The sequence below is a fragment of the Balaenoptera acutorostrata genome, chromosome 10, assembly GCF_949987535.1.
Source record: "Balaenoptera acutorostrata chromosome 10, mBalAcu1.1, whole genome shotgun sequence".
Taxonomy (NCBI): domain Eukaryota; kingdom Metazoa; phylum Chordata; class Mammalia; order Artiodactyla; family Balaenopteridae; genus Balaenoptera; species Balaenoptera acutorostrata.
Window position 1 is genome coordinate 71,716,310 of NC_080073.1, and position 26,531 is coordinate 71,742,840.

Here is a 26,531-nt window from a genome sequence, read left to right on the forward strand (position 1 = left end):
ATAGGATCCCTTTTAAATCCACTTCTTTATTTCAAGCTATAAGAAACTGTGTCAAAAAATATGGTGGTTTTAGTTGATGATAACCTTAGTATGAACACAACAGTTGATCATTTGGTAGGAAACACATCTAATTCCACGTTGCATCAATAAAGGTCTAGTGTGTAGATCAAGGGAGGTGAGAACACTGCTGTACTCTGCAGTGGTCAGACCACAGTTGGTTATCTGTTCTAGGAGCTACTTTTTGTAAGGAACATTAGTAAAATAGAAAATACTTAGAAGATGGTAACTGGGATGGTGAGGGCTCGGAAACCACGCCATGTGAGAAATGGTTAAGGTGACTGGAGACGTTTAGACAGGAAAAAAAAAAAAATTTGGAGTTATGGAGACAATGGCTGTCTTTAAAAATCTAAACAGTGTTATATGGATGAGAGAACAGATTTATTTTTGTCCTACTGCTGAGGGTAAAAGTCAAGTCGAATGAAGGCAGACTTGGGGCTCAATACGAGGAAGAAACAGCTCACAATGAGGATTGTCTCCACGTGGATTAAGTTGTCTCAAAATGGACTAAATCTCCTGGCAGAGCAGTGAGCCCCTTCTTGAAAATGCTCAAGCAGAAGCTGGGCAGCCATCTGTTGGGTTGTTAGATGGAGAATTCCTGCCCTGGGTAGGAGCTGGGACCAAATGACCTCCAGGCTTCCTCCATCTCTGAAACTCCGTGATGCCGTGCTTGAGGCATGGCTGCAACAGCAGCCCTGGGGTTTGTTTATGTCCAAGCGTTCAGCACACTTGTTAAAACATCAGTGCTGTCTGTATTGCACGTCCCATTTGGGAGATGTGATCAGGACACTGGGGGATTCTGAGAAAGCCTGGGAACTTCATTGCTTCCTTTCCTCATATACAGTACATTCTATGCCTCAAAGGCTACACCTGAACTGAGTTTCCAATGAAGCAGTCACAGGAGACCTTGTCACTCCCCGAAAGTTCTAGGGCACTCCTAGAATATGATGATTGGGAGGGATGACAGAGGTCATTCAGTTTAATTTCCCTCACAATTTAGGAGTCCCCTCTACAGAATGAAATGGTCATTTCACCTCTGATTTATATGTACCCAGGCTGTTCCACTGGTTAAATTGTATATAAGGAATTGCTGATGTGCTACTGACACCTGATTCCTTGGAATTTTCCTATTTGGGCCTGGTGTGTTCTCTGGAACAGCATAGAAAAAGGATCCTCTCTCATGGGCAGTGAGACCCCTTTACATATCTGAGGGTGCTATGGTTTCTCCACTTAGATGTGTCCTCTCTGGGTTAAACATCCCCAGTTCTTTCAGCTCCACCTCGGAGGCCACTGTCTCCTGGTGTGTCACTGTGCAAGTCTGCCCTGCCTTCCACGTGTCCCCCCTGGAGAGGACTAAGCACAGAGAGGGAGCCAAGGACTGGGTGGAAGCAATCATTGCACCCTAATTCCAAGCGGGGGCGAGTGAGAACTTAGGGAACGTGTTGGAAGGGGGTGAGGAAACCTAGCCCAAGGATGAGTATTGGATGAGCCTGGAGCCACCAGGACCTGAAACCCAGCCCAGCCACGGCCAGAGGTGGGCTCTCTTCCCCACTCTTCCCCACGTGACCCTACTGTCTGCACCAGCAGAGTCAACAAGTTGGGGGCACAGGGGTGGTGCTGGGCTGAGCCTCCAGTCTGCCTCAAACATTGCTGACTTGATTTTTAAAGAAGCACGGCACACACAGTCTTCAAATAAAAGGAGATAGCGCTGTGGCGAATGCAGCGGCCCATTTAGACCCCTCTCTCGGTTTCGAGGAGGTCATCGAGGGCTTTCTCACGCCCACAGCATGGAGCACCGATGCTGCTGTGGTGCCTGGCTGGTTTCCTGGGTATCTGGCGCAGGTGCCACGAGCCTCTAACGTGCCTGGGTACCACCCTCCTAGTGAGACTGGACAGTGGCCTGCTCCTTTAGAGCCCACACGGGCTGCCTGCCCCCCTGGAAACTACCTCCCCGACAACGAGCCTCCCCGCCAAAATGTGTCCTCCCCAGGGAGGCTGGCCTCCCTGACCATGCGCCTCCCCAGCTATGTACCTCCCATAGGTGCTCAGCCTCGTGTGTTGTGGCTTCCCCTGTTCCTACCGGAGTAACCAGGCTCCCCTTCCCAAGCCCTGGGGAGGCTATTTTGGAAGAACAGGGTGAAGCATTCTCCACAGATCCAGCCTGGGAAATACTGCTCATGAAAATAAAGGGGGGGGGGTTTGCCACCAGGACTGAGAGTTCTATAAACTCCACAAACATAGATACTTATTCCCAGAACAGTGAGCCATCCCTAGGGATCGTGAGGTGGGTCGTTAGAAAGCCGCATATTGATGAAGGTAGGTGGAAAATCTGTTCAGTGATGCTCAATTTTGGCCAATTGGCTAACATCTCCCACCACATGGCATTTTTTGTTTTTGAGATCTTCCCAAACAAGCTTCTAAAAATAGCCTTATGGCTGATACCTAATTGCATTTTCCAACAGAGCCATTCTTCATGTGAAGGTAACAGTCTCTGTAATCGGCTGGATCTTGCAGCTCCATAGGTCTTGGCAAAAGAAGGAGTTGAGGGGGATTGCAGAATTCACTCAGCATGCGGCTCGCTGTCATTAGCACGGTGATAAATTTGCTACTTTTGGCCTGGGTTCCTGGACACATCCCTGTCCTGAGGTGTGGAAAAGAGATGAGACGGAAACAGAGAACTCCCAGTCCGAGGCAGGAGATGGTCTGGGAGGAAAGCCGGGGAGGAGAGGAGAGCTCTGCTTGTAGGAGAATGGTGGTAATTAGTAATTTTGCCTCCCGTAACTTACAACAGTACATGCTGGAAACACCTTCTCTTGCTTTTGGATTCATTACTTGACAAGAGTGGAGGTGGCAGCAAGGGGTGCAGGGGTACACTGAGCTCCAGAGGAGAGGCATGACCTTTAAAAACACCTGCGTGCAAGGTATGCACCAACTGGTAGTGCATATGAGAGGTATTATCATCATGCAGAAGCAAAACTCATTTCTTTACAGTGATACTCAGTTTTCTGGATAAAACAATTTTCCTCAAGCTTCACACTTTATTTTGCACGCATGTGAGTTTGAAATCGTTCACCAAGTGAAAGCTGTTTAGCTGGTCCAGAGCAGAGCCCTTCACTTATTCTCCCTTGGTACAGCTGTTGCAAGCTGTTTGTGCAGCTTCCACGATGCGGTGCCTTACTGAGGATGTTGATGTTACTGTCAAGCAATACCTATTTATTGCTCCTCCACCCTATGTTAAGCACTATGTTCTAAGTGCTATGGAACCTACAAACTAATAGAAGACTCCATCCTAGTTCAAGAAAGTTAGCATGATATGGGGGATGGCAAACAGGTGGCCTGCATGCTCTTCCTTTAAAAAGCTGAACCCACGGTTGACCTTGCCCCTCCATCGTGGATGGTTTGCTTTCCTGCTGAGTCTGAGTTTGGCTCTTCAACCCAGTACTTTGGGCAGCGATAATCAGTCACTTGGAGTTGGGCTTGAGATGAAGCAGACCTCTTTGCCATTTTGATTATACCAGAAAGTAATTACAGGTGTGTAGGTAGAGAGAGTTAAGTTCAAATCCCAGCTCTGCTACTTCCTAGTAGGGCAGGTTACTGAACATCTCTAAGCCTCAATTTTAGCATTTGAAAAATAGGAATAATAATATAACTGTGATAATACCTGCTTTACTGTATCTCAAGACTCGTGGGTGGATCAAGAGATAACGTACCAGCATCTGTGACACATGACACCAGCTTTAGGCATCAAGGTACTTTCGGACATATTGGAAGGATACTATGTTCTTAAGATGACAGGACCTGAAGGGCAAAGGGCTAAATGTCGATCAGTGGTAGAGGGAAGTTCAGAGGAGGAAAAGGTGGGTTAGTGGCATTAGGAAAGGCAACATTACTAAAGGTGAGACTTGAGTGGGTTTCGAAGAGAGCAGGGGGTTAAGGGGGCCATTGGGAAAGGCCCAGAGAGCTGGGCCCTTAAAATCAGGCACATTCATCTCCTCCTTGCTAATAAATATTTCAAGTCACAGAGAGCTGTTGGAGCAAGATGGTGGAGGAGGCCAGGTATACATTGGTTTGGGGCAGGGGTTGGAAGGAGGGCTGGAATGGGGGAGTAAGGCTGGGGGGAGACCGAGTTCTAATCATACTAGAGTCCAGGATCCTAAGTAATAATTACCAAGGGCTTTGGACCCAGGTAAAAATCTCTTCTTCTATTTGACTATACTACTATTGTATCCTGGGAAAATCAAATGAAAATAAACTTCAGTAGCAGGATTGGGGTGTGGGGAGAACACACAGAACGTTTCCTGCCTGAGGGGCCTCTTTGAAAGGGAAGGTCTAGTTAGTGGTTCTGAATTTGGAGCATCGATTGTGGCTATGATATAGAAACCAGTTTCCCTGTGCTCTAAATAGAGGATTGTGATTCCCAAAGGCTGGATTCCTTAAGCTGTTTGTAAGGCTATCTGTAAAAAGAATGGGCCTAGCATAAATTAAGCGTGAAATCCTTAGATGAATTTCCAAGAAACGAGTACATAAATCATTTGAAGCCTTAAAATCAGGCACATTCATCTCTTCCTTGCTAATAAATATTTCATCAGGCTTTATCTAAACTTGTTTGTGTAATCTGAGAATCTATTGAGGCAAGAACCACCTCTTCCCACCATAGCAATGGCGGGTAAAGTTAAAAAAGAGAATATCGAGAAAACTGTGCCGGGTTAGATTACATGACGTATTTCTGAAGACCAGGAGCAGGACGGAGATGCAAAATGGAAAGTGGAGCTTAAGCCTTCAGCCTCGGGGCTCCGGTCCAGAGGCAGGAAGGAGGTTGAAAGTGCAAGACATGGTTGGAAGCTGCAGGGTGAGGAGAGCCTCTCCACCACGCAGCCTGTGAGTGAAAGGGGACGGAGGAAAACAAGTGCTGCCTGATGTCGCCTGGGGCTTGGGTCACGCCCACTGCAAGCCCAAGGTGGAAGAAAGGGCAAACTCAGCCTCTCTGCTTGCTAAGCCGAGCTGCCCACTGACTCTGACCAGGTCGGCCACAGCCCTGTCCCATTACTGCCGGGAGCAGTTGCTCCAAATTGTCCTTCTTAGAGCTGCTTCTGTACTGGGGGCCTGGAGGGTCTGTCAGACAGAGAGGGATGAGCACAAAGGCACAGGAAGAAAGAGAAAGAAATGAAATGGTTTTCATTAAAAACGAACCTGCCCACCAAAACCCTAAAATATATGAATAAATCTAATGCTAGGGCTTCCCTGGTGGCGCAGTGGTTGAGAATCTGCCTGCCAATGCAGGGGTCACGGGTTCGAGCCCTGGTCTGGGAAGATCCCACATGCCGCGGAGCAACTGGGCCCGTGAGCCACAACTACTGAGCCTGCGCATCTGGAGCCTGTGCTCCACAACAAGAGAGGCTGCGACAGTGAGAGGCCCACGCACTGCGATGAAGAGCGGCCCCCGCTTGCCGCAACTAGAGAAAGCCCTCGCACAGAAACGAAGACCCAACACAGCCAAAAATAAATAAATTAATTAATAAAAAAAAATTTAATGCTAAAAAAAGATAGCAAAACCAGTAGTTGGGACCTGAATTTGTTATAGATGAAAAAGTAGTTTTCTGGACAGGCAGAAAAAGACATTTATTGATGCAGAAGCACAGAGGGCTGAATTAGCCATACTCTTCAGTTTACTGCACACCATCCTTGTCAGTCTGGGCGAAGCCGCGTGCGCGCGCGCGTGTGTGTGTGAGTGCCAGTGTGTGTGCATTTTTATCCCCGTGCCTCATGCCCCACCCCTATTCCTGTGCCCCACTTCTTCTAACAGGCACACATTCTAACTGGTTTGATGCATACCCTTTTATTGTATGTACTCTTACATCTGCGTTATAAGTTTTCTGTGCAATTTGTAAGCTATGGAAGTAATATGGTGCTACAGAGCTCATTCTGTTTCCTACTTATTTATCAGCACTGTGTTTCTGACATCTACCAGTTTTGCTATATGTGCGTCTAGTTCTCAGTTTATAACTGCTACATACATTCCATACTGTGTACCCCCAAATTTTACTTCCCTTTCCTGAGGCTGGAACAACTAGATCGCCCCCCATTCCCACTAACAGAAATAGCGCTGTAATGGCCATCCTCGAACACGCAGTCTGGTTAAGTCTGTGAGAAAACTCCTTTGTTGGGTCTCAGCAGATCGATCTATTGAATTTGAGGTGCTGTTCTCCATCAAGACTGTGCCAGTCTACACTCCCAAGACAGACTTCAAAATAAGCATGTTGAGAATACTCAAAGAGTTGAATGCAGGCATAAGTTTTCTTTGAAAGGAATACGAAACCATGCAGCAAATAGGTACAAATGAAATAAGAATAGGTGGATAGGAAAGAAATTTTGAAATGAAAAATGGAATCACTGAAACAAACAAACAAACAAGATGGAAGGAATAAGGGACTAAACCCCAGACTGGACATATTTTAAGGGTGAATTAGTGAACTGGAAGCTAATATAGAAAAACTCATCCCAAACACAACACAGAAAGCAAGAGGTAAAAATGGAAAGAGCAGTTAAGAGTCATGGAGAAGAGATTGAGAGGTTTCATCATTTGCCTGATAAGAGTCCTAGAAGAAGGGAATGAGGCAATGGTGAACAAGCAATATTTGAAGAGATAGCAGTTGAGATTTTCCAGAATTGAAAAAAAATAAGCCCTTGGATTGACAGTGCACTCTGAGCATTGAGCAGGATAAATAAAAATAAATCTACCCCTGGACATATCATAGTGAAACTGTATAACTTCAGGGAAAAAGAGCCACTATTATCAGCTTCCAGGGGACCTGCAAAGACCAACTTAGACAACAGCCCCGGCCCCAGTGACAGCAATAGGTCCTGGAGACAATGGAGGGAAATAACTGTCAACCTGAATTTTATACACAGTCCAACTATCATTCATAGGTGAGGACACAATAAAGTCATTTCCCAGGCTTCCCTGGTGGCGCAGTGGTTAAGAATCCGCCTACCAATGCAGGGGACACAGGTTTGTGCCCTGGTCCGGGAAGATCCCACATGCCGCAGAGCAACTAAGCCCGTGTGCCACAACTATTGAGCCTGTGCTCTAGAACCCGCGAGCCACAACTACTGAAGCCCACGTGCCACAACTACTGAAGCCCGCGCACCTAGAGCCCCTGCTCCGCAACAAGAGAAGCCACCGCAATGAGAAGCCCGCGCACCACAATGAAGAGTAGCCCCCGCTCGCCGCAACTAGAGAAAGCCCACGCACAGCAGTGAAGACCCAACACAGCCAAAAATATATAAATAAAATAAATAAATTTATTTTTTAAAAAAAGTCATTTCCCATCATAAGAGGACTAAGCTTTCACCACCACTCCCCAACCCCCATCTCTGAAAGGACTCACTGAGAGGCAGCCAAGCAAGAGAGCATGGACTCTGGAGCCAGGCTCCCTGGTCAGCAGACCAGCCGGGCCACTTGCTGGGCAAATTCGGGTAAGTTATGAATGTCAGTGTGCCTCAGTTTCCTCAACTGCAAAACAGGGATAATGACAGTGTCTGTTGAGAGGACCGAATTAGGTCACATACGTAAAGTGCTTGGAAGAGTGCATGGCGTATAATAAGAACTATACAAGTGTAAATCATTATTATGATGATCAGCAAGAAGAAAAACACAGAGAAATATGGAGGATAAAGAAACAATGATGAACATAAAAAAGTAGAGTGCTTACGTAAAAATATTTAAGTAGCTACCATAAACACCCTGTGTGTGTGTGTGCATGTATGTGTGAAAACTAAAACTTTAAGCAGTAATAACACTGGAGCTAAGGTGAGAGACTGTCCAACGGGGAGTTAAAACAAGCTACAGCCCTGGATGTGGGTGGAGGTGGATGGATTTGGAATAACTACAGACATTGTTACACTTACTTTTTAACTCTAGAAGAATAGAAATATGTACTATAGCAGCCAAATCAATAGAGAATCAAAAAAAATTTCAGGGGAGAGGATTGCAGAGAAGGAATGCCAACATTTTAACAGTTCAACACAGCAGGAAAGGAGAAAAAAGGAAGCAAAGAAGACAGTGGGAACAAAAAAGGGCATAAATAATCCTGTTTGGTCAAACAATGGCAAGCGCCTTCCATATATGTGTATGTGTATAATTGTGTGTGTGTGTGTATGTGTGTGTGTGAGCACACGCGCACCCATATACACGCTTATATGAGTGTGGAGGTGATGTGAATGGGAATCTACAAAGCTGTTACAATGGGTTAGCTGCAGATGGAAGTGGTGTGGTGGATGAAATGGGTAAGGAGGTGAGAGCCAAGCAAGATGAAAACAAAATCACACATCAATAAGTGTGTATGATTTATGGTTTATGTAAAAGTATATTTGTGTATATTTATAAAAAGAAATGAAAATTTAAAGACCCACTGCAATATGCTTCCCGGAGAGGGAAATGTGATGCTACTGTAGCATGCTGAAAATTGTGCTCGGGCGCCTGCCACATGTGCGATGACTGAAAATACTCACAATCTGGGTCTCAATGATAGGCTGGGGGCGATGGGGAGTGTTTCAGTTTATTTGGCAGACCTCTGTTTTTGCTCAGGAACACGACTGAGAAGGGGGGAGGATGGAGGATGGAGAGTCACAGGAAGCCCAGAACAGCAGCAGCAACCCAAGAGTTTTCCACTGGCCTGGGCTGGGGGAGGCATGTGGGACGTCTCCAGCCCTCCTTAGGCGCAGAAGAAGACAAGTCCTTCCTGGGTTCCCTAGAGACAAAGGTCCAGTGACAGAGCACAGAGTGGGAGACCAGAAATGGTCTAAATGCTGGGCAAATGTTTTTAAGCCTTCTCATTCCAAAATGTTATTTCAGTTCTCCAGAATTCAAGCTTCTTCTTCCATTTAATATCATATTTGGTAACATTATTAAGTCACACGGAGAGGAAAACGCAGCTCATTCTGAAGATATCAATAATTTTAAGAAAAACGTATTGTAACTTGCTTTGATTCCCCTCATGGGGCTCTTCACCAGGACACCCCATCACCTTGGTCCTCCCTTGTAGAAGAGGATGTACCCTGTAATTGATGAGCATTTCAGCTCAGGATGAAAACACCAGACAGCAGTCTGGGCTACTTTCTTATCACTAGGATGGTATATGATGATCGTATTTTGGAGGATGCTCTCATTTATAAAATATGACCGAATTATACCATGTCTGGGAGACCCAATTCTTTTCCTATGGGATATTCATTCTGGTTACCCAAGTAATCATAATAATCATACAAGATTAGCACATTCTGTCTGAAGCTTAGGCATTTGGCTATTGTATACGCTTAATTAAGCTAAGGAGCTTATTGATATCACTATTCCAGTATGTGATAATATTCCGTAAACATATTCAGAGAATTAAGTAAATAAGTGCATTTGTTAAAAGCTCAAACAAATGTGCAAGTAGGTAAGCATACGGAAAATTTTCAGCTCAGCAACCAGCATGAATTGTTAAATACTAAACATCTCAGGGAGCTGAGGATTCATGATTGTGTTGGCATCCATTCAAAAGATGTTACTTTAGATGTTTGGAAGTTCTTATCTCAGCAAGGGAGGAATATAACTAGCTTCCAAGACCTGCCCTGGAGGAGTAGGTGTACATCACAATCCTTCTTTCCATCTGAAGACATGGCTCTGGTTGCCAGGGATGCTATTTGGGGCGAGGGGAGGGCCCGTGCAGCATGGCCTCTGACCTCCATCCCTGCAGCCCCAGGGGTAGCACAGGACACTCTCAGAGGTGCCCGGGCACATTCAAGGCTCCCCTGCTCCAGGATGGGGGCGCAGGTATATTCCACCTATTCCCAGTGTCCCCTGCTCACGCTGGAGGCTAGTTTGTATGGGCCCCTCATTGACTGTGGAGGTAGAGGGCAGGGTTCACCTAAGGAATATAAAATACCCCCCAAGCACTAAGATGTTTGATTTGGCAATGTACGTAGTTTTTAGATGGATTAACATGAAACTAGTGAGTTTTACATTGCTCTTTGATATAAATAATAAACTCTCTCACTCCAAGATAAAGCTTGGTTCTATTCATTTTGTTTTAAAAATTAGCTAGTGCTTAAAAAAAAGTCAATGGAAAGAAACATGCCCCGGTTCAGGTTCACTGCTGGTCAGACTGCCAGCTGGCGTGTGAAATAGCTGCCTTACACGGAGTGCTTCTTGATGTGGGAATTGTTCTCCATCTGAAGAGGCTGGAGATTAGGTGAAACGTGTCAGTGAGTTTGTAAATAAAAGACAAAATCATACGGAAATGGTTTCAGCTTCCAGGTTCAAAAGTCATTGTTTATGTGCTGCTACACCTGTTGCTTCTTTCTCGTGCAATGGGCCAAGCCCTCGTGTAATCCACGAGGGCTCCTGTGCTCTGTCTCTGCAGTCACGGGGCTGGGGGCAGGGGGCTGGGATCTATTAGTGCAGTTCGGGAGAATCACCCAGGGGAGCCAGTGGGGGCTAAGCTTAAGGGAAGGAGCCAGTGGGAAGACTGGGAAATGGTGGTGGAAGTGGGAAGCCAGAGAAGGGTGGTTGGTCTTCCGAGAGCACCGAACAGCGGTGAAGACTCACTCAGTAGGAGGGCCGTGGAAACTGGCAGCAGAAATGGCAGCGGGAACCCTGGGCCTGGAAGAGTGGAAAGAACACGGGCTTTGGGAGGAGGCGAGTTGGGATTGCCAGTGACTACCTGTGAGTGACCCTGGGCCACTTCATCTCTTTGAGTTTCAATTTCTTCACTAAAATTGGGTGATAACACCACTCTGGTAAGTTTGCTACAAGAATTAGACAAGATATACATCGCCCACCCAGCACAGTGCCTGGCACATTGTAGGGGCGCAAAGTGGGGTAGCATTGATGGTGGTAACAGTAAGAGTAATTATTATGGGGGGGGTTGAATTACAAATAATACTGCATGGAGGACAGGAGAAAACAAACCCACCGCCATTGTTTCTAAGGCCTTGGTTATGTTCACATATGATATGACATCTGCATTTCCCCCGTTCCCTTTCCTGAAAGCCATCTAAGGTCTAAATTAACTTGTTTCCTTGGGCCCAGTGGACTGAATGGAGGTGCTCTATCCCCCAGTGGGCGCAATGTCCCTGCAACAGTCCCAACTCGGGGCTTTGGCAGCCACTGAGTCCAACTCCAACTTCTTACAAATGTAGGACAGCACGGACCACACCCCTGCCTTTGGATCGGTTACTCAGCCTCAAGTTCACCATCACTTTCATTAGTAATGGGGTCTTTCATATTCCTTTATTATGGTAAATAGGATTGATTTCTGCAAGTGTAACTAAATGACTTTTTAATAAGCTTGCTTGAAATGGTGGTGGTAATGGCTCTATTTTCAGAGCCTGAAATCATTCCTACCCTCATCCTTTTATTTTGTTTTATTTTCCAGAAAATAGCACTAGAGCTCTTTCCCCTGAGGTTTCTGTGGTGGCTAAATATTCCCAGCAAGGAGGGGGCGGGGGCGAGCGGCGGAGAGGGACTTGCCGGCCATTTTGCAGAGGATGGTCTTTAGCAAGAACGTGGGTCCCCTCCCTGAACTTGAACTCTGCCTTCATGAAGTTCTACCGTACACGTCTCTATTTCTGTACAGATTTCAGTCCCAGTAGTTAAAAGCTGGTCATTTTGGGGATAAGCGGAACCCAGGGCGTTAGGACTAGAAAAAGCAGGCAATGCAGATCACAGAACCAGAATGGAGACTTTTGCGGCAAAGCTTTGGGAAAGATGAAGGAAGCGGAAGGGGGAGTCCCCCCAGCCTGAGAACTACACTTCTTCATTCATCAGGAGGGCGAGGAAGGGGACGGGGGTCAGGACACGTGTAAGTAGGGCTGACGGCCCCGGGTTTGGTGCTGCGTCTCAGCAGAGTCAGCAACTCCGGGTGAGAACATCGGAAAGGAGGTGGACACTCAGAGGGAAGGAAACAGGCACAGAGAAGGAACTGCCATCATACACAAAAGCAGAAATAATTTACCAGCTTCATGCTGAAACTTTAGGGGAGAGAGATCCTGAAGTTTTTTCAGTGTATAAGGAATGGTGAGTGGAAGTCAAATATACAGAACCCATCGCGACAGACTGAAGATGAATTAGGTGTTGTGCGTTCTTTAGCGTATTCGCTTTAGTGTTTTGTTTTGGTGAATATAAAAATGTTTGGGGCTTCTCTGGTGGCGCAGTGGTTGAGAATCTGCCTGCTAATGCAGGGCACACGGGTTCGAGCCCTGGTCTGGGAGGATCCCATATGCCGCGTAGCAACTAGGCCCGTGAGCCACAACTACTGAGCCTGCGCGTCTGGAGCCTGTGCTCCGCAACAAGAGAGACCGCGATAGTGAGAGGCCCGCGCACCGCGATGAAGAGTGGCCCCCGCTCGCCGCAACTAGAGAAAGCCCTCGCACAGAAACGAGGACCCAACACAGCCAAAAGTAAATAAGTAAATTAAAAAAAAAAATCCAAATGGACTTAAAAAAAAAAAAATGTTTGCAGGGCCTTTCATGGGTTTACTCACAAACTCAGTCTTATTTTTCACAAAAAGCCTTAATCCTTAATTATGACTTTTCCTATCACAGGATATTCAAATCCCTCGTGGCTGGGGATAGATGAATAACTGTACTCTATAAATTAGAAGACACGACAGCGCACATCTCAGGGCACAGCAACTGATGAGAATCCTCATTTCAGCAGAAGCTACTTTCCTCTCAGCTCATGGAGTATATTGGTGGTCAGCTGCTTCAACAGCCCCATGGGTGCCAGGAGGAGAGCAGACCTTCACATTCTTTGAACTGGGGAAGATTAGAATTCTCAGAATTAGGAGCAGCTTCTGCCTTCTATGGGAGAGTCTGAATATTACCTTTGAGGCAAACACAGCTCTGTTTGAGATAATCTAACAACTTTAATGGACCATTTGAGTCTCTACATGTAAGGTTCAGCTCCACCATTCTTGGGGAGGCTCTACACATGAAATAACCCAAATACAGGTGCTTCACGATATGAGTCAGGTGTCCCATTTGGTGTTGTGTGTTCAGAAACACAGATTGGGTGTTTCTTTAGCAGAACTATGTGCCTGTACAGCTAGCGAATTTTTTTTTCTCTAAATCTCCATGGAGATTGTCTTACGCCTAAAAAGTAGTGTTTGTGTTTGGACAATGTGATGGTTACTTTTATGGGTCGACTTGGCTAGGGTCTGGTGCTCAGATGTTTGGCCAAACAACTAGATGTTGCTTTTAGATGTGATTAAGATTTACGTCAGCAGACTTTGAATAAAGCAGACTATTCTCCAGGATGTAGATGGGCCTCACCTAATCAGTTGAAGGCTTTAAGAGAAAAAAGACTGAGGTTTCCTGAGGAAGAAGGAGTTCCAGACTGCCTGGGGGCTTGAGCTGCAACCTCAACTCTTCCCTGGGTCTCCAGCCTGCAGACTGTCCTGCAGAATTCGAAACCTGCTAGCCTCCACAATCACATGAGTAAATTCCTTAAAATAAACCAATCTTTCCCCATCTATCTATCTATCTGCCCACAAATATCCTACTGGTTCTGTTTCTCTGGAGAACCTTGACTAATACAGATGGTGTGGGTATGTGTACTTGTCCAAGCACTTGCTCTGGCACTTTGGGAGCAGAGGAAAGACAGTGGTGGGATGGACATGCAGGCTTTAATCTTGTCCTCATCTTGTATGAGAATGGAGGCTCTCCTCCAGGTACTGACTAGTGATTGTAATAATGAGAAAGACACTATTGGTATTCAGTGAGCTGGGCCTGGTCCTGCACAATAAAGAACTGCCCGTCTCAACAGGCCGGTGGCATCCCCATTGAGAAACACTGCTTTTGAGGAAAGATATGACAAGGAGCTGGTTGCTGGGTGCAACCCACCTGTACTAGTGACATACTTGTGTCATTTAAGACAATAGCTCATTTTGTACAGCAAAGGAAACCATACACAAAATGAAAAGACAACCTACGGACTGGGAGAAAATATTTGCAAATGATGTGACTGATTAGGGCTTAATTTCCAAAATATACAAACGGCTCGTACAATTCAATAACAAAAAAACAAACAACCCCATCGAAAAATGGGCAGAATAACAAAATAGACATTTCTCTGAAGAAGAAATACAGATGGCCTTTAGGCACACTGAAAGATGCTCATCATCACAATTATTAGAGAAATGCAGATCAAAACTACAATGAGGTACCACCTCACACCTGTTGGAATGGCTGTCATTAAAAAGTCTACAAATAATAAATGCTGGAGAGGGTGTGGAGAAAAGGGAACCCTCTTACACTGTTGGTGGGAGTATAAATTGGTGCACCCACTATGGAAAACAATATGGAGATTCCTCAAAAAACTAAAAATAGAGTTGCCATATGATCCAGCAATTCCACTCCTGGGCATATACGCAGACAAAACTATAATTTGAAAAGATACATGCACCCCTATGTTCACAGCACCACTACTTACAATAGCCAAGACATGGAAACAACCTAAATGTCCATCGACAGATGACTGGGTAAAGAAGATGTGGTATATAAATACAATGGAATATTACTCAACCATTAAAAAGAATGAAATAATACCATTTGCAGCAACGTGGATGGACCTAGAGATTATCATACTAAGTGAAATAAGTCAGAAAGACAAATACCATATGATATCACTTATATGTGGAATCTAAAATACGACACAAGTGAACATAACTATGAAACAGAAACAGACTCAAAGACACAGAGAACAGACTTGTGATTGCCAAGGGGGAGGGGGGGTGGGGAGGGAAGTACTGGGAGTTTGGGATTAGCAGATGTAAACTATTATACATAGGATGGATAAACAACAAGGTCCTACTGTAGAGCACAGGGAACTATATTCAATATCCTATGATAAACCATAATAGAAAAGAATATGGAAAAGAATATATATATATATATATATATGTATAACTGAATCACTTTGCTGTACAGCAGAAATTAACAGAACGTTGTACATCAACTACACTTCAATAAAATTAAAAAAAAAAGACAATAGGTCAGTTTGCGAAAACAAACTGCTATGAACTATTTGTCATGCTATGATGCAGACAATGGCCTGGAGAGAGTGAATATTTACAGAGGCAGTTGGGCCTGGAGTTGCAAGCAGATTGCTCCTTGGAGCGCCTGGATAAGGGGATGTGGAGGCCTTCACGAAGAAGTCTCTGGAGCCGCTGGGTCAGGGCCCTCCAAGAGCCCCACTGCCAGACGTAGCGTTTAGATAAGCTACTCTCTGAAGCATCAATGCACACACCTGCTGTTGCTTTTGATTTCTGGAAGGCATGTAGCTTCAACTTATAACAAAATATTTGTAGTCGTCAATAAACTGTGGTATTTCTTAAAAAAAAAAAAAAATGGGGCTTTCCATTAGCCTCAAACCTTTGGCAAAGTCTTGTAAAGGTCTGCCCGGCCCAGTGTGGGGCGGTAGCCAGGGCAGCAGGGTCCCTGAGGCTGGAGCAGTGGCCACCAGCAGTGCCACCGTCAGAGGGCGGGGGGCCCAGCAAATGGCAGCCCCTGCTGTGCAGAGGAAGACGAAGCCGGGGGAGGAACCCCAGGCACGCGCTCCAGAGCCATCAGGAGGCAGCCCCTGGAGACCCTCACGGGAACAGTCTGGGGACTTTTTTCGAGACAAGTGGATGAATATGCAGCAGTAAAGCCAGCGGGGACTCTGGCCATAATCATTTGGAAATAAAAAGGAGGCTGGTGAGGCCAGGGATGTGTGAGACTCCCGGGGAGCAGCTTCCTCTAATGCTGTGCCCGTCCAGGGACAGGAATGGTGGCTTCTAAGGGCGGGCGAGAGGCAAGGAGCCGTGCAAACTGGAAAAGGATGGCCTTCTCTCAAACGCGGCCTGGATGCTGATCCGAACTCACAAACTGCTGAAGAAACAGAATCTGCTTAAATCTGTTCTTTTTCACCCTTCTTAAAAATATCAAAAGCTAATATTTTGCAGACAGCTCTAGGCTGGCCATGTTGGCCCGGCCTCATGGGGTCCAAAACAAACACACCTGATCTAGATTTGGCCGGCATCAGGAGGCCCAAGAAGCGGCCAAGGAATTAGGAGAGGAATCTGAGGATTATTTCTCATCCCGAAAGGCCTCCACTTGAAATAGCTCTTGCTTTGGAGAAGCTGAGTGAGCGTGTGGAGAGGAGGGGAAGTGGGGATGTGGGGAGAAGCGTATGAATCCATCCGGGTTCAGGTAAAAGGATTTTGATGCTGACCTGTCACTGGAAACAGATCTGACTCCTTCTTCACGGTGATGAATATTTGTAATCTTTTCTCTTCACAGTCAAGGGTATCAGTGAAGAGTGACGATGTGTGACACATGGGTTCCGTGGGGACTTTGCTCTGGGCCTTAGGATGTTGTCTGCTGGAGACAACAGGCTGGAGGTAATGACCTTCCGTACCACAGAATCGCAGAAATCTGTTTTTTGTGGATTACGTGGCAGCAGACTAAAGTCAGTGATCCTTCGTGGGTTGTTATTTTAGCCATGAGGGGGCATTCAGTGGAATTGGTGGTTTTTACCTGAATCTTAGGAAATCACCAACTGTGCTCATCCAATGGATGGATGACATCTTCTCGCATGATGTCACAAATGACATAAGATCTTGCGTGCACAGCAGGAAAAGAACAACTAAGTATCTGGATGGCAAACAGAGCACCCCTGATTCCTAAGAGTGTGACATTACCAGTATTGACATCGTGACATCTAGGAAGCTGTGGAAGGGCTCCGAGGCCTGCCTGTGGCTTCTCCACTCACTTTAATTCTCTCAGATCCAGCCTGCATAATCCCGCTCCCAGTTTTCTCTGTTTTCCCTTCACCATTTGAGTTATGGTGACCCCTATGTTAGTGAGGTGTCTTCCAGAAGCAGACCCTAGTACAAGTAGCTTATTTGGGAAGTGATCCCTGGACTAACTGATAAGACAGTGGGGAAGTGAGACAGAGAGAGAAAGTAGCCAGTAAAGCGGGTACTAGCCAGCCAGTTCCACCGTGGGCAAGTGCAGCTGAGGCCCACTGGGGACCTCTGAGGGCGAGTGAAGGACACATGCCTCCGAGTTGTCCCTGATGGGGGTGAGGGAGGTGGGGTGTGTATATACCAGGTTTTAACAGTCACTGGGTGAGGCCTCCTGGGGGGCATTAATTCCCTGGCACTAGCCTGCCCCACGTGCATCTCCTGGATGGTCAGAGAAGGCTCTCAGAGAGACTGGAAGCTGCTGGCAGGTGAGACTGTGCTAGGTGCACACACGATATGCATCAGGGATACGGGCGGGGCTCTGACAGCATCTGCTCTATCCTTTATTTCTTGTTCTTCATCCTCCTTGTCTGAAAAAGATTAGTACTGCCTGCGGTTAATACAGTCTCTTACAAACAGCTAATTCTCTGGCTACCAAGCCAGCAAAGAGAGAGGCAGAGGAAATTAAATATTCCAGCCAGTCCGCTGCCTGATTTCTTATAGGCCTGGCTGGTATTGGGGGGCCAGGTTTATTTTATGGCCTACTAGCCCCTAGTTTTCTACTGACCACATTTTAATAGACAGCAGATTTCCCAGACCTTGGTTCACATTCTGCATGTTGGGGCGAGCTACTCTCTCTTGCGGCCTCAGTTTCCCTCTTTGAGGTGACACCTTGGGAATGAAGCTCTGATATCAGAAGCTCCTTAACACTTCTTCATGGAGATCAGCTTTCATTTGGAGCACTGGAGAGGTGGCAATGTGTTGCTATGATGGTAAATGCCACTTTGACCAACCCCGGCAGAGGTGGACATCATGTGGAAGCACGAGGGATTCAAGCAGCTTCAAGGACTCAAGCTAGAACAATGGGAACAATGCATTCTCCTTTACTCACTCTGTGCCGTGCCTGGCAGAACCTTGCAGCAAACTAAGAAGTCAGGGAAAGACATCCCTGGCTGGGGGCAGCTTGGTGAGATACTGTTATGTGGAGAGAGACGAAAAGATAAGCAAACTGTCTTTAACTGGGACAGAGAACAGAAAGTCTCCAGAGGCACATTTAAGAAACCCATAGATTTTGCTGGGATGACCATAGAAGGGGAAATTGCATTATAGATGATTATCTCTGGTCAGATGTCCCCAGATCTTTTACTGGACACTTATTTGTGGTGACCTGTTACTCCACCACCAAGGCCTGGCTGAGAAGCCCTGACTGTTTTATCAGGGACTCTACAGAGTAACCGCAGGGCCCAAACCCCACGAATCGCCTTTGTCCTATCTTCTCAACCAGCGTATAAGTATCCCGAGGCTGGGACTCTCTCCTAGGGGTTTGTGTGTCCCCCACAGAACCCTGGAGTTAATAGATGCATAATAATCGCCAAATGAATAAATCACAAGACCTAGAGTTTCTGCCAATATTCCTGATCATAGAAGCCCTCAATTTCCTACTCTTTCACTCTTGACAGCCCTGCCCGAACTGCGGAAAAACTGTAGTAAACGTTCCTACTGTGTTCAGCCTGAAATAATTTACCAAATCTTGTACCCTTAACTTACACACAATTACCTAAGGCACACTTCCTAGAGAAATTTAAAAAAATTTCTGTCCTCTACATAAGATTCATTTCAAAATTATAGCTGAGATATGTTGTTTAATAGTCCCTTCTATCTTCTTTTCTTGTGGACTCATCCTGTTTTATTTTAAATTTTATTTATTAAATTAGCATACAGTAAAATTGACTTGGCTGTGAGTGTGTGTATGCAGGCATGGACAATTCTATGAGATTTAACACATACATAGATTTGTGTAACCACCATCGCAATCAGGATTCCCAAAAGTTCTATTACTTCACAAAACTCCCTCAACCTGCCCTGTTGGATTCACACTCTCCTCCACTCCTGCTCGTTATCACTATAGTTGTCTTTTTCAGAATGTCATATAAGTGGAATTAGGTTGTGTACAAGTTTATGAGCACAATGCGTCTGAGGTTTTGTACGTTGTCATATGTATCAGTAGTTTGTTCTTTTTATTGCTGAGTAGTATTCTATTTTATGTAGTTGAGCCATTCACTCAACAAAAGACATTTGGGTTATTTCCAGTTTTTGCCAATTATGAAGAGGACTGCTATACACATCTGTCTACAAGTTTTTGTGTGAACATAAGTTTTCATTTCTCTAGGGTAAATAGCTGTGTTGTATCATATATCTATGTGTAACCTTATAAGAAACTGCCAAAGTTTTTTCCAAAGTGTCTTTACCATTTTGCATTCTCAATGTATGAGTTCCAGTTGTTCCACATCCTTGCCAGCACTTGGTATTGTCAGTTTAAAAAAATTTTTTTAATCTATTTCAATAAAGGTATAGTGATATCTCATCATTGTTTTAATTTACCTTTCTCTAACAACAAATGATGTTGAATATCTTTGCATGTGCTCATTTGCCATCATATATCTTTGGTTTGTTTCAAGAGTTTTTTTCCTTAATTCTTGAAGCATGGTTTTAGTAGCTGCTTTAAGTCTTTGTCTAATAGTTTTTTAAAAAAATAATATTTATTTATTTATTTATTTTGGCTGCACTGGGTCTTAGTTGCGGAACGTGGGATCTTTAGTTGCAGCATGCATGCGGGATCTAGTCCCACGACCAGGGATCGAACCCAGGCCCCTCGCATTGGGAGCTCAGAGTCTTACCCACTGGACCACCAGGGAAGTCCCTGTCTGATAGTTTTAACACTGTGCTATGTTAGGGCTGGTATTTATTTATTGTCTTCTCGCTTGTGAGTTGAGATTTTCTTGGTTCTTCTTATGCTAAGTAATTTTGGATCACATCCTGAACATTTTCAAGGTCTTGTTTAAATCCTAAGGAGACTACTGATTTTTGTTTGTTTGTCTGTTTCAGTAGACAATCAATCTGGTTAGGTTCAGGTCACAAATTCCAGTAAGCCTTCTTTGGACTGTGGTTCCAATGTTGGCTCCGTTTTCAAAGGCTCTGCAGTGCTTTTCAGATTTGTTCCATGTGTGTGCTACCCAGTGGCCAGTATGGGACTTGGGCGCTGGTCTATCTTACAGCAGGATTGTCAAAACCTTTGGCATGCTCTTTAGATCCGTGCATGCTCAGCTTGAAGGTGAGCCCTGTAGTTAATATAAACAACTTTATGGAATTACTATCTTGATCTCCTTCTCTCTGTGATCTACCTGACACATTATGACTTTCTGAGGCCTGGCTCCTGGACTCCTCAATGCTGCCATGCAACTCCCATGACTGTGTCTGCATCTCACACCAAGTAGTGGGAGGACAGAGAGGAAAGAGCAGTGGGAAGTCTTCCTATGTTATTGGTACCACAGTTCCTCTGTTCGGAATGGAGGAGTCTCCTCCATCAGAGTTTTAGGCTTCTGTTTGGCTGCTGCTTCTCTGCTACTAGAAGATTCTCTGGGAGTGCCAATTTGATGGCACTTTGAATTCTGGTCTCCTTCCCTGAGTTGCCTGCTACCACTTACTTTTTGGAATTCTCAGATAGCTGCTCCATGTGTTCTGTCCATGGTTTATAGTTGCCTTCAGTAGGACAGACAGGATGGAGTGTGGTTACCTTGTCCAGAACTGGAAACTCACACTGTTTTTTTGTTTGTTTGCTTGTTTCTGTTTTGTTTTTTTAATTTTAAGACTATGTCCTTCTCACTAGCCAGTTGTACAGTTAGGGCTGAAAAATCTCATCCATAATATTTGCTTCATTTTCTTTTTTCATCATAAGAGCAGGCATCTCTCTCCTTCACCCAGCTCATTAGCTGATCTATTTATGCTGTATTTAATTCCTTATCAAACCTCAGACATTTGTGCCTTCCTGATCCTCTGACCTACCAAGCAGGCCAATTCTCAAACACTGAATCTCTCCATTACCTGCCTTTCTGGTCCCGTGTCTAGAGCACTGTGGCTCTGCCTCATATCAAATTCACACTACAGAAATTCTAACAGCCTGGACTTGGGTGATGTATGGCAATATTTATCACATTCATATGATGTCTTTTGTCATTCTCAATTATGTAATCTTAAGCCATTTTCATTAAACTTGGGAACAAGAAAGGAAAGGCTGTTACTGTTATTAGCTAATAGTGATTCAGAAGCTCTAATGAATGCCATAAGACAAGAAAATAAAATACTAAGTGCAAATACTGGAAAAAGATTTTTCTTTTGTGATGAATATGATTTCATTTCTAGAAAATGCAAGAAACTATAGCAAGAAAAAGCCCACTAAAATTGAAAAGAGAATTTGGTAGGATGACTGGGTACAAGAAAAATCTATTTTTTTAAACAGATTTTTTTCTATCCCAGGTAATGGAACAATATTCCATTCAAGAAAGCAGCAAAAATTATAATACTCTCAGGAAGAAATCCTACTCCTAGGACTCTATTCCAAGGATTGGCAAACTAGGGCTGGCAAGCCAGTCTGTCCTGTGGTCTGTTTTTGTATGGCTTTGGACTGTGACCTAAGAATGGTTTTTACATTTTTATAGAGTTGTAAAAAAAAAAAAAAAGAAGAAGAATATGCAACAGAGACCATAGGAAGCCCACAAAGCCTAAAATATTTACTATCTGGTCCTTTACAGGAAAAGTTTCCATTGAAGTAAAAGGACCAGTATAAAAGGATATATGTGCATGGGTGTTTATTGCAGCACATTGTATGGCAGAAAAATGGAATAAGGCAAATACCCGTTAACTGGAAAATGATAGAAAAATGTGTGACACAATCATTCTATAGAATATTATGCAGCTATTAAACGGAATGAAATATAACTACCCCAGCTGATGTGGAGGGATTTTATATGTATATTCATATGTATATGAAATTCAGGATACAGTGAAAAGCAGGATGCAGAGAAATGTACATAATATGCTTTTTTAAAAAATAAATTTATTTATTTATTTATTTTATTTTTGGCTGTGTTGGGCCTTCGTTGCTGCACGTGGGCTTTCTCTAATTGTGGTGAGCGGGGACTACTCTTCCTTGTAGCACGCGGGCTTCTCACTGTGGTGGCTTCTCTTGCTGCGGAGCACAGGCTCTAGGTGCACGGGCTTCAGTAGTTGTGGCACGCGGGCTCAGTATTGTGGCTCATGGGCTCTAGAGCACAGGCTCAGTAGCTGTAGCACATGGGCTTAGCTGCTCTGCAGCATGTGAGATCTTCCCAGACCAGGGCTCGAACCCGTGTCCCCTGCATTGGCAGGCAGATTCCCAACCACTGTGCCACCAGGGAAGACCCCATGATATGCTTTTTATCTCTCTCTCTCTTTTTTTTTTGGTAAGACAAGCAACCCAATCCTTCATATAAGTATATGAATTTAATATAATTATATCGATATGGATAAGAATTTAGAAAGGCTAAAGGGGCATGAACATTTTTGGTTGGCAATGGGTAGACCTCAGAGGTTTCTGAGTGAGGAGGAATTGACTGGAGCTGTGGTTTGGGGATATTCACCTTTAGAATGCAATCTTTACTACTAATCACCCAGAATTCTAATTTAAAGGTGGCCAACTTCCTCCCTCTCCACCAGACCCTTCTGTTCGATGGAGTTCTCTCTTTCGGAATCAGTGTCCTTGGATTCTACTTTAGCAGCTGAACAGCTTTTTGCCTTTGGCAGCAGTTTGAGTCAACCCTGACTCTGACCTCCTTCCTCTGCAGTTCATCCTCTGCTCCCAGTAGCAGCAGAAGAGAGGTACTGCCATTACTGTCCCATTGAGTGCTGACTACGGAGTCACCATCGCACCATCCGGCCTTCCAGGTGTTGGGCCCCTTTTTGCATGTGACGTCACCTCTGTAATGGGAGTTAATGAAGGTTGTGTCCCAGTTACCTCACCAGGGGTGAGGTGAAGCTAGACCCTTCATGACTCCTCTCCATGACATAGCTTTTCCGTTTTACAAAACACCTCTGCAGGAATACACTGAATACGTTGTTTCACTACCTTCAAACATAGACCTGGCCTTGCTTTGGATTACAGGTGCAGGCAATTAATAAACTTTATGTCTTTGATGTCCCTTGTCTATTAAGTTTACCTGGCACTTTACCCATTTCTGTACTCATTCCTTAATTATTTGCTTTTGTCTTCCAACAAAGGGAGTACCCAAGGACCCTAGTATTTGCTAATGAGTTACCAGGTAGTGTGACATTCCAATTATTTATTAGCAGGTTTTCTAGATTTCAGTATTGCCTAAACATGTGTTAATAGGTTGTTTTGCAAAACACGATTAAGTTTTTAAAATATTCAGGCATCATTAAAGATGTCTTCAATAAAGATTAAGTTAATAAAATCAGTTTTTACCTCATTACAAAGCTTATGTTTTCAGTAGTAAGATTGCCAGATTTGTGGTCTGCTAAAAGGTTTAAACATCTGTACGCAGGAGTCATGCATTCATGTAGTGGCTAGTGGCCAAAAGACAATGATCTGCAATCATCATCATGTTCAATTTTAACCCATATATGTTTCAGTGAGATCTGTGCTGTATGACCAAAGTTATCTTGGACATCTTTGGGGCAGAGTTATGGTGAGTCAGGATTGATAACTCCCAACTTGTGGGACTTGTGGACAACTTCAAAAAAAGAGCAGACAGATTAGTCTTATCCAAGGAAATTTTTAAAAATTAGAGAGAAGCAACTGTTCTAGGGTTCTTCCAAAAATCTTAAGAGAAAATTAAAACAAGTGACAGACTGGAAGAAAACATTTGCCAAATATTCCATGGAGAAAGGCCCAATATCCAGAGGATACTAAGTGCTCCTACAAATCAAAAAGAGAAATTCAACCAACCAATGGGCAAAGGATGTGAGACACATGGAAAAGCACTCACTTCCACCGGCTGTCAGTGAAATGCAAATTAAGACAATAAAGAAATACCATTTTTTGCTCTCCAACTGGCAAAGCCTGAAATGACTGATATTATGATGTAAAAGCAAGGATGCAGAGGAATGGGTACTGTCACACACTGATGCGAATATAAACTTATGAAACACTTTTGCAAAGGCAACTGGGGAGTACTCATGAAAATTAAAAATGCATATCTGCTGTTGTTCTCCCCAGTTCTACTTCTAGGCATCTACCTCAAAGGAGCACTCATGTTTGGAGTGGACTCGATCTCTTTGACTCTTAGTGGCCCAAAATCTGTGCTTAGACACACGATGGTTGGCTGCATATGTCTCTGTTTACTCCCAGTCCTTTTGGGCAACCCCAGCCCTGACCAAACATTGATACCAGACTTTGGGGAGTCCCTGTGGCACTCACTCTGGTTGCCCTGCCACTGGGTCCCCTTTCAGATTTGCTCAGGCAGCTGCCCGGGGTTGGGCTTTTGTTCATGATATGCCTGATTAGTGATGTAGCCTAGATGTGCTCGGGAGGGAGCTTCCCTGCTGCCTGAACGGCAGCCGTATACCTGCCGGAAGGGGAGCATAGAGTGCCGGCGGCTGCACGAATGGCTCTGCGTGGTGTTTCATTGCCTCCTCTGAAGGCCTGTGCTGTAACTAGCACGCCTTGCTGTGGAGCTGCACGTGTATGTTTTAGGCTTAAGTAAGTTGTGGTGCAGACCATCCATTAGAGAGCGGGGCTGGTCCACGGAATCCTGTTACTACATGAGGCCAACACCAAACCGTGGCCATCTCCACCCGGAGCAGAACGGCCACTGTGGGGAGGGGATAGTCCCACTCTTGTGTGTGCTGTGTTTTTGAAACACGGTACTTTTCAGCAGGCGGGCTCATCCGTGATTTCAGGGTGGTAGACAGTGGACACAGCAAACCTGCTGTTTTCAGCTCTTCCCTGTACAGTGTCACTGACAAAGCCCCTACTCTCATTTCCGCCTCAGCTACCATTATTCCCCCTTTTTAATCAACGTAAGAAAACGAAATACACTCTTTCTCCTTGGAAGTGAGAAAATACGGTACCAACTATCTTCCCCTGGCAAATGAGTAAGGTGAGCCCAGCTTGTGCTGCTGTTATTTAAAGACCATCTCCTTCCTTTCAGAGGGTGCCGACAGAGCCTGCAGGGACCACCCATGTACAGATACGCGCCTACTGTTCCCCATCTGTGAGCTTCCTGGTTTACATAAAAGTTGGCACTTTTCTGCAGGGTTATTCTGATCTCTAGATAATAGTATCTGCTGGGAAGCTTATTTTTGAGATACTTGTATGAAAATTATCATGTCAAGAATGTATATTACTGCTGTGATGAGATTAAAATGCATCAGCTGCCTTCTGAAAATCTGAAATGACTCTCCTATGAGAAGAAATTTTATTTTAAGGCATTTCATTAAATGAAATAGGTGTTGGGAAAATTGGTTGTTTGAAAAATATTCAACTTAGAGCCTCAGCTTATACCGCATTCCACAATAAATCCCAAATGAGTTGAGTGTGAAAAATAGAACAATAAAAAAAACTATAAGAAAATTTAGGAAAGCATTAAACAAATACCAGACAATGAACAATCCATCATTATTGCTGTTACAATGACCCTTTCTAAGTACAAAAGCACTGGAGGAAGTTGTAAAAGAAAAGATCAACGAATTTGACGAGATAAAAATAAATAAAATCCCTATATATTATAATGCACTTTACAAAGACTAGTCACTATTATTGTTGGTAAAACAAAGGGACAAGGGCAAGATGCTTCCTGGAGAACCTAGAAATAAAGGAACTGATGTCGCCTCATAAGAGTTGAACTGGGGCTTCCCTGGTGGCGCAGTGGTTGGGAATCTGCCTGCCAATTCAGGGGACACGGGTTCGAGCCCTGGCCTGGGAGGATCCCACATGCCGCGAAGCAACTAAGCCCGTGCGCCACAACTACTGAGCATGCGCGTCTGGAGCCTGTGCTCCGCAACAGGAGAGGCCACGATAGTGAGAGGCCTGCACACCGCGATGAAGAGTGGCCCCCGCTTGCCGCAACTGGAGAAAGCCCTCGCACAGAAACGAAGACCCAACACAGGCAAAAATAAATAAATAAATTTATATATATAAAACAAAATGTCTATTAGCCAGAAGCAACTTCACTGGATTCCTTCTCTCCAACAATATTCCCCCACCAACAATTCCACAAATAACTATGCCTCATTATAAAAAAAAAAAAAAAAAAAAAAAAGAGTTGAACTGGCAAAAATCTTCACACCCGTGAGATAGAACTGAGAGAATACAAGATGTCAGTCATTGTGCCTGCTCTACCCATCCTGTTTATAAAACAGAAACCTCCCCTGTCACACCCTCTTTTGCCTAGGTGGACACTTTCTGAAACACAAGACCTCTCTTCCTCCCTGGCCACATCTGCCTGGACCAGAGGTGCATTTCTGACTCAAAGACAGCACATTCTTAAGCTCACCATCAGCAGCTGTCCTGAAGGCCTAGAAAAAATAAATCGGGCCAGTCAAGTTCTCTTTCTCATAACTTTGAGCTAAGAAACAAGCAAATAATTAGCTTGTTACCTTGGGAACAGAGTTAAAGGATGCTGTCAGGTACAGCTGGGGCCAGAGCAGACC

The 26,531-nt window shown here is 44.6% G+C and overlaps 1 protein-coding gene across 1 annotated transcript in view; it reads right to left on the minus strand.

Moving 5' to 3' along the window:
- KIF6 (kinesin family member 6) overlaps positions 1-26,531 on the minus strand; it is a 399,233-nt gene that overhangs the window by 41,960 nt on the left and 330,742 nt on the right. The gene's annotated exons all lie outside the window — the stretch shown is intronic.